At 37.1% G+C, this 9,130-nt stretch overlaps 1 non-coding gene across 1 annotated transcript; it reads left to right on the top strand.

The window, feature by feature from the left end:
• Positions 1-820: 820 nt before the first annotated feature.
• On the top strand, positions 821-8,767 carry LOC128694881 (uncharacterized). The gene is made up of 3 exons (XR_011391555.1): positions 821-1,009; positions 3,904-4,016; positions 8,129-8,767. It is a non-coding gene; the product is annotated as an uncharacterized protein (transcript).
• Positions 8,768-9,130: the final 363 nt, after the last annotated feature.

Genomic DNA, 9,130 nt, shown 5'->3' with positions numbered 1-9,130 from the left:
TTCTCATCAACAGATACCAAACTGTAGCACGAGTGTCTTACTTGTCTGCTTGTTGATATTGTGTTGTATTAATATACTACGTGTAATGATACTTTAACTTTAGCTTATTGCTGGTGGATGGTACATACTGTAAGAGATAAGCTGATGGCTTTGGAGATTTTCTGAGACTTTTCACCAAACTCAAATCTTTGTAAATTATTGAATTTCACGTGCAAGGTGAATGGTCTTACTTGGCTTTTGCAATTCGCTATTATCTTATCTGAAATAAATGTTAAATCCTGAAATACTGTGATGTTTAAATAGAGCAGAGCTTTCAAAATAATACCACATGTGACATAAGACAATTACTTCACTTTGTTTTAAAATTAAAATAATGGCTAGGCACGAGTCTACCTAGATTATATACCAGTAGGAACAGGCCTGCAGGCTGACTAACCAAGTGGGAGGTTTTCCTTGCTTTTGAGGCCTATCAATTCTCTTCCTCTAACTTGAGTTGGGACATGCTTCCTGTACCTAAATGACTAATGAGATACAGAAACATAAGGCAGCATTCAGGGAAGTTGCCTTCCCCCCCCCCTCCCCACCTTTCAGTTCAACAGGCATATTGGCAATGTATTATGTGATCTTCCTGTATTGTTATGTGAAAATCTATTTAAAAGTTTGTGTACATCCATTGTAAGTCATAAGGAGATGATTTTGATTAGTCAGACAGTTACTTTGTTGCTCAGGCAACAAAAGATAAACATTTATGCAAATATTTTAGTTTTCCATGTGGCATGGAGCAAGGTTGATAGAGAAATAGTGTCCCTTCACTGATGCCAGACTGGAGGCTGAAGCTCGATTAGCAGCAGACAAGGAAGCACGGCGTAAAGCAGAGGAGCATGCAGCCGAGATCCTACGTCGCAGGGACCGGGACTCTAGAGACTCGCCACGGTCCACACCAACACGATCCAGTAACATCACTCCTCCATCATTTGCTAACCTCAGAAAGCGTCAGCAGGCAGAGGAAGTAAGCATGTTTAGACATAGGGAAAACTTAACTGCTGTCTCAAAAAATCCCAAATTTGTAAATAGACAAAAATTATACTGTGCATACAAGCGAGCCCTGCTTTACAGCTCTTTGCTTTACGGCATTTTGCTAATACGGCCTCTCCTCGCTTAGCGATGTACTCGTTTACCAATGCTTCAGACTTGCAATGGGCTTTCTGACCAGTATTCTTTCCTAAACAATGTATATTAGAGCTGATTTCCTCTATTCTGTTCATTTCAATATGCAGTAAACCACTGTATAAACATTTAAAAATATTCCAGAAATGTTATACAGGAGGGCTCCGCTTTATGGCGTTTCACTTTACGGCGTTCCGCTAATACGGTCATTTCAAATTATGACCAAAACTCGCTATACGGCTCCCCCCACCTAACTTTCTAATACGGTCACCGTGCCCCACCCTGTTTGTTTACATTCTCAGTAAGCACTAAGTCTCTCCATTTTGTCTGGAAACTCCAAAATTTCAAATGTTTTTAAAAGTTATTTCATATTTTATATATACTCTGATAATTATACTTATGTATACCTGTACCTAAATAAACTTACATACTGTGCTGGCATGCAGGTACACATTAAAATCGGTAAGTGTCTTATGTCTCCAGACGTCATATTAGTAATGATAATAATAATCATCGAGTCATTTAAATGTCGTATATTACGTTAATATACACATTTTCATTAATCCATCTATGATATTTTTTTCAAAATTATATAATAAACACGATGCATAACATAAATAAGATAAATACACCCCACAGTAGAATAAATAAACATAAATGTGAGATGTGGTAGCAGACGACTTGCACAAGTGACGCCATATTAGAAATGATAATAATAATAATAACAATACTCACCGAGTCTCATTAAATGTCGTATATTACGTTAATATACACATTTTCATTAATCCATCCATGATATTTTTTTCAAAATTATATAATAAACACGATACATAACATAAAAAGATGATAAATACACCCCACAATAGAATAAATAAACATAAATATAAGATGTGGGAGCCACATAACTTGTACAAGTGACGGCAAGAATAACATTTTCTCTAATCTAACATAAGAGAAAATGTGTTACTGGTGGTAACTGTAGAAAATTATTCCTTTCGTATGTATGTAAGTAAGTTTATTCAGGTATACACAAATACAGTTACATAGATTATCATACATAATAACATATGTGTAGAGAACCAAGGATAACCCAAAAAAGTCAGTGTGACTTATTTCCATTGCCTTCACTCAGAGCTTCATTTCTTCTCAAAATGATGTTACATGAGAATGGGAGTGTTCTTCTTTATTAATTCTACCGTATCAATGTAGAGACAACCTGTACACAATGTAACTTGTACACAAACCAGACGTGTACACTTCGTTTGTTTACAAAACTTACCTTCGCCTGGTTTGTTTACATAACTCTGTGCCTGTCCCCTCTCATGTACTCATTCTTTCTCTCTCTCATTTATTTGTTTTATCTCATTTACTTACTCCTGACACTACATTAAGACTACAAATATTTTAAGGTAAGTAATGAGTGAACTGTATATACATTTTATCGCTCTGGGATGCTTAAATATCATAGAATATATGTGTGGGTGGGTTGGCCTGGTATGGTAGCCCGGCTGATTACCATACATACCACACTTGATTTTTTACAATAAATACTACTCATCTCACCCTATATTTTAAGGTAAGTAATGAGTGAACTGTATATACATTTTATCGCTCTGGGATGCTTAAATATCATAGAATAGTATGTGTGGGTGGGGTGGCCTGGTAAGGTAGCCTGGCTGATTACCATACATACCACACTTGATTTCTTACAATAAATACTACTTGTCTCACCCTAGATTAAGACTATAAATATTTTAAGGTAAGTAATGAGTGCACTATGTGTGTATTGTACTTTTTTATTGTTTTTTGATGCCTGGTTCTATTGCTAACTTAATATATGTTAGTGTAAACTTGTTATCTAGTGTTTGTATGCATTTATAAGTGGAAAAAAAGGTGTTCCACTTTGCGGCGGTAGCCTGGAACCTAACCTGCCGTGTAAGTGGGGCCCTGCTGTAAATGGTGCAAAGATGACTTTAAAACTATATCAAAGATGGTTGACACAAACTCGCTACCATTATAGTATGCTCCTCACTTAGCAACGAATTCGTTTAACGACGTGGTCTCAGGAGCGGAACACCATTGTTAAATGAGGAGAGGCTGTACAGCGGTTTTCATTTATACCCATTCATCATGTATTCAGGCTTCCTTTAATAAATATGTTCACCACTCACTATAAGCTAAGGATGAAAATATTTTAAGATAAGTAGGCATGTGTGTGCATGTTAGGAGTGTTTGGAGTTGAATGGTTTTTGGAACCTGACAAGCTGTTGGAATGTGAGCAGGGTAATGTTTTGTGAAGGGATTCGAGGAAACCAGTTAGTCGGACTTGAGTTCTGGAGGTGGGAAGTACAATTTCCTGCACTTTAAAGGAGGGGTTTGGGCTTTTGGCTGTTTAGAATGACATCTAAACTGTCATATCTGAGCACCTCTGCAAAGACAGTGATTATGTATGAATGATGGTGCAAGCAATAAACAATGATGAAAGTTTTTTCTTTCTTTTGAGTCACCCTGCCTCACTGGGAAATGGCTGACATGTTAAAAACAAATTAATGTATCATCCTTTACTGTAAATTAAGAAATAATTTTCACAATAACTTCTTTTTTGAGATGTAAAAAAAAATTTTCATGTTGATTATCAATATTTTCTTTTAATATACCTGTGCATAAACTCGAGGCATAATAGGTCCATATCCGTTGTTCTAGTTATACCTGTACATGTGCTTCTGCTTCTAACAGGTGATGGTGGACACTGGCTGGGGAGCTGACTCTTCTGCACATAATGTCACTGAAACAGATGATCCCATGATCCAACAGATGAATATCATAAGGAATTATATAAAACAAGCCAGGTGGGTAAAAATTTGTGTGGCCATTTGCTTTAGTGTTGATTCCCAGTTGTTGATTATATGTAATTTAACTTACCCTGCCTTAGTGGGAATAGTCAATGTGTTAATAAAATAAATAATTTAGCCTAATTCTACCAAGTGTATATTAAATCAATTTAACCCTTTCAGGGTTTCGGCCGTGCTAGTACGGCTTACGAGCCAGGGTTTTTGATGTACTAGTACGCCTAAATTCTAGCGCCCTCAAATCTAGTGAGAGAAAGCTGGTAGGCCTACATATGAAAGAATGGGTCTATGTGGTCAATGTGCGCAGTATAAAAAAAATCCTGCAGCACACAGTGCGTAATGAGAAAAAAAAAACTTTGTGTTTTTGGATTAAAACAGCGACTTTGCACTGTATTTTCGTATGGTATTTATTGTTGTATTCTAGTTTTCCTGGTCTCATTTTATAGAATGGAAGACATATTACAGAAATTGAGATGATTTTGACTGGTTTTACAAAGAAAAGTACCTTGAAATTGAGCTCAAAGTAGCAGAAATGTTTGATTTTTACCAAAGATCAAAAGTAAACAAATCATGCTATGCTTCCAATACATGTCAACTGGTGAGTCTAATATTCTTTCACAAGTGCACTGATATTATTTATACCATTTCTACACCAATGCAGTAGTCTGCATAACAGTAAATATTCTATTTTTTTTTGTGAGAATAAAAATTCAAAGTGGAAAGCAGAAAAATGGGGACGTGACTAATGAACAGAGGAAATGTTATTTTAGTGCCAGGAATGTCTTTCTTGTTTATTCTGGACCCTATTCGGAAATTGGCATCTTTTAAAATTTGTGTGAAATTGGCAAAATTGCTAAATTCTGACCACTGTATTAGATAGTTGAAATTGGTAAATGGGTGATTTCCTGTACTCATTCAATAGAAAAAATGGAGTTCTAGCAAAATAGTTTTGATTTTTGTTGACAAGTATACTGGAATTGGCCGAAAATAGGGCTCAAAGTGGGCAAAATCGCCGATATGTAAACATTGTCAAGACTGTTAACTTCATGAGAGCATAATTCCGTAAGTTTTCCATCAAATTTCATACTTTTGGTGTCGTTATGATCGGGAAAAGATTCTCTATCTTTTCATAAGAAAAATTTTTTTTTTTTTGAAATTTGGCCGACCCTGAGAACAAGTCTCTGAGAGGGCCTGTCGACCCTGAAAGGGTTAAAGACATGATTGGAAATATAATAACTCATTGCATGGAGGGCTTGAGCCAACTTTTGATTACTATTTTAAATCGATTCCATTGTTCCATTCTTCCAAATTCTTAGCTAGTATGCCATCTGTTTTATCAATTGAGCACAAGAAGCTGCCCATTCAACTACCCTATAAAGTGCACAGACGTTGGCAATTTTTCCAATTTCACACAAAATAAAAAAAAAAAAAATGCAAATTTAAAAATAGTGCAAAATAAACATTGTGACATTCCTGGCACCAAGACATTTTCTTTGTTAATTAGTCACGTCCTCAGGCCTCTCCATTTTGAATTCACAATCACACAATAATAGAAGATTTACTCTATTTACCACATAAAATATAACCAAGAATGATTGATCATTATTTATGCCTCGGGTAATTGAATCAGACCTATTAAAATTCCATAAAACAAACTGGGCATTGTCCTCAGGAAGATTGGCAAAAATTTCATACTTCTGCTACTTTGAGCCCAATTTCAAGTAGCTTCTGGTACTGGAATCAACCAAAATCATCCCTATTTTGGTAGTATGTTTTCCATCCTATCAAATAATACTAAAGCCATAAAAACCATCCTAGAAAACAACTAAAATTTGCTATTATAATCCAAACACAAGGTCAGAGGTGCTTTCCCCATCATGCACCATGTGGGGCAGGATTTTTTTTATACTGTGCATACTCCTATCTAAGCCAAAATTTACCACTCACAGCTTATCTGAGTGAACTGAGCTCATGAAGTAGATGTGTATGTGAAGTGTATGTGTCTCATGAAGTAGAGCTATGGGAGGGGACCCTGGCCTTAACCCCTTTAGGGTCCATGCCGTTGTTCTGCGGCGTGAGCTCGGCTCACTCAGATAAGCTGTGAATGATAAATTTGGGCCTAGATATGAAAGAATGGGTCTGTGTGGTAAGTTTGCACCATATAAAAAAAAATTCCTGCAGCACACAGTGAATAATGAAAAAAAAATCTTTGACCATGTGTTTGGTTTAAAGCAGCGACTTTGTGGTGTATTTTCGTATTGTTTTTATGGTTGTATTCATAGTTTCTTGGTCTCATTTGATAGAATGGAAGATACATTACAGAAATAGATGATTTGGATTGGTTTTAGGAAATTGAGCTCAAAGTAGGAGAAATGTTCGATTTTTCCCAATGTTCAAGAGTAAACAAACCACATCACGTGTCCAATATATGACAGCTGGTGGATCTGATTTGCATTACAGTATTGCATAACAGTAAATCATCATCATCATCATCATCCTTTTTTTTTTTTAAACAAGTTGGCCGTCTCCCACTGAGGCAGGGTGACCCAAAAAGAAAGAAAATCCCCAAAAAGAAAATACTTTCATCATTATTCAACACTTTCACCTCACTCACACATAATCACTGTTTTTGCAGAGGTGCCCAGAATACAACAGTTTAGAAGTATATATAAGAGCGTTGGTAAAACTATACTCTCATACATTCCCCTCTTTGCCTCCAAGGACAAAGTTCTTTGTCTCCACAGACTCCTAAGTGCACCACTCACTCTTTTTCCCTCATCAATTCTATGATTCACCTCATCTTTCATAGACCCATCCGCTGACACGTCCACTCCCAAATATCTGAATACATTCATCTCCTCCATACTCTCTCCCTCCAATCTGATATCCAATCTTTCATCACCTAATCTTTTTGTTATCCTCATAACCTTACTCTTTCCTGTATTCACCTTTAATTTTCTTCTTTTGCACACCCTACCAAATTCATCCACCAATCTCTGCAGCTTCTCTTCAGAATCTCCCAGTATATACAGTATATACGTATATACGTATAAAGATACACACATATCCCTCCAAACTACCAATATCCCAAACCCTTCCTTTAAAGTGCAGGCATTGTACTTCCCATTTCCAGGACTCAAGTCCAGCTATATAAAATAACCGGTTTCCCTGAATCCCTTCACTAAATATTACCCTGCTCACACTCCAACAGCTCGTCAGGTCCCAAATACCATTCGTCTCCATTCACTCCTATCTAACATGCTCATGCACGCTTGCTGGAAGTCCAAGCCCCTTGCCACAAAACCTCCTTTACCCCCTCCCTCCAACCCTTTCGAGGATGACCCCTACCCCGCCTTCTTTCCCCTACAGATTTATACGCTCTCCATGTCATTCTACTTTGATCCATTCTCTCTAAATGACATGGAATTCATGTGTAAATCCTGGAAATGTAGCTAATGAACAGAGGAAATGTTACTTTAGTGCCAGAAATACATGCACTGTTTATTCTGGACCTTATTTTGAAATTTGTGTGAAATTGGACAAATTACCAATTTCTGATCACTTTATTGGGTAGTTAAAATAGTTGATTGGGTGGTTTCTTGCACTTAGTCTCTAAAATGGAAGGAATACTAACGAAATAGCTAGTATGCCTTCCAATGGAGCAATGTAATTGGCCTAAAATATGACTCGGTGGAAAAATCGTCAGTGTAAATATCACTGACGCAGCAAAAGTTGCAATAGCATAATTTTGTCAGTTTTCCATCAGATTTCATACTTTTTGTTTTATTACCTTCAGAAAAAGATTCTCTACCATTTCATATTTTTTTTAATTCTTGTACCCGGTAGAAAAATTTCAGATCAGGGGTCTGGACCCTCAAAGTGTTAATGACATAGTTCTAGGTGTTGGCCACTGAAAGGGTTAATATCCAAACATCTCCCATGGTTTTGGTGTTTCAATTTTTAATTTGTCTTAGATTCCCATGAAGAAAATTTATTTTTGAAGTTACATTTTCCAAAATGTGACTAGTAATATGAAATCCATTCATTTACTTTGGTATATCATCGTTGATTTTAATAGCTTCTATCTGATTACATTAATGTCATTTTTTCAGAGAAGCAAGCCGTTATGACGACGTACCATTGCTGGAAGCAAACCTCCGAGAGCTTCAAGAAGAATATAAAAAACAACAGAGGCTCATGAATCCATAGTAAATTCTATGGCGAGTGCTCACGCCAACTCATTTACTCAAGATGGGTGCATTAGACCACCTACATTGTGGAGGCAGACAGTCCTGCGATGGTGAGGTTATCATCATGGCTAAGAATTTTTGTGGAACATTCATAAACAATGAATTGGTGCTTATGCTGGACTGTGTGCTGCTTGCACCAACAGCCTGACTGATCAGGCCATCTAGGAGGACTGGTTTCCCAGGGATCATTGAAGGCTTTTTGCAGTTGCTAAGGATGCTTCGTTAGTGCCATGGGAAAAGTAGCAGGAAATACTTGCAGGAATCACAAGTGACTTTGAAGCTGAATAATCATTCCCTAGCTGTCTTGACAGAAATATGCAGACATTGCAATTCAAATGTCCTTCTCTGAACTGCAGTGTCTCTACCGATCCTTAAGTGCAGACACTGTACTTCCTCTCTCCAAGATTCAGGTCTGGCTAACTAATATTCCTGGGACCATTTTTAAAGTTAATTTAATTATTTTTCCACCATCACTTCAAAGCCTAGAAACCAAATCTCTACTCCTGTCTAACACACACACCTGCTACATGCTTAAGCCTCTACCTCTTAAAGCTACCATCACCCCGTACCTCCATCTGTTCCTGAAATGTCCCCTACACCAAAATTCATACACCTTGTTAGTCAACATATTTCCATCCAGCCTTTCTAAATGCCCAAACCATCTCAATGACTCCACTCTCTGAATTGTATACTCTTTCATAACATCACAGCCACACCAACTAATTTCTTCACTTCCTATTCTCTGCATAATATTTACCCCACACATTTATTGGCACCTCCACTGCCTTCATCTATCTCACTGCAGCCCTGAAGGACCATAACTCATGCCCATTAAAATTCTAGGCATCACTATGCTGTGGTTCA

This window comes from Cherax quadricarinatus, unplaced genomic scaffold (assembly GCF_038502225.1).
Source record: "Cherax quadricarinatus isolate ZL_2023a unplaced genomic scaffold, ASM3850222v1 Contig3770, whole genome shotgun sequence".
Lineage (NCBI taxonomy): Eukaryota > Metazoa > Arthropoda > Malacostraca > Decapoda > Parastacidae > Cherax > Cherax quadricarinatus.
This window is presented reverse-complemented; position numbering and strand designations above follow the sequence as displayed.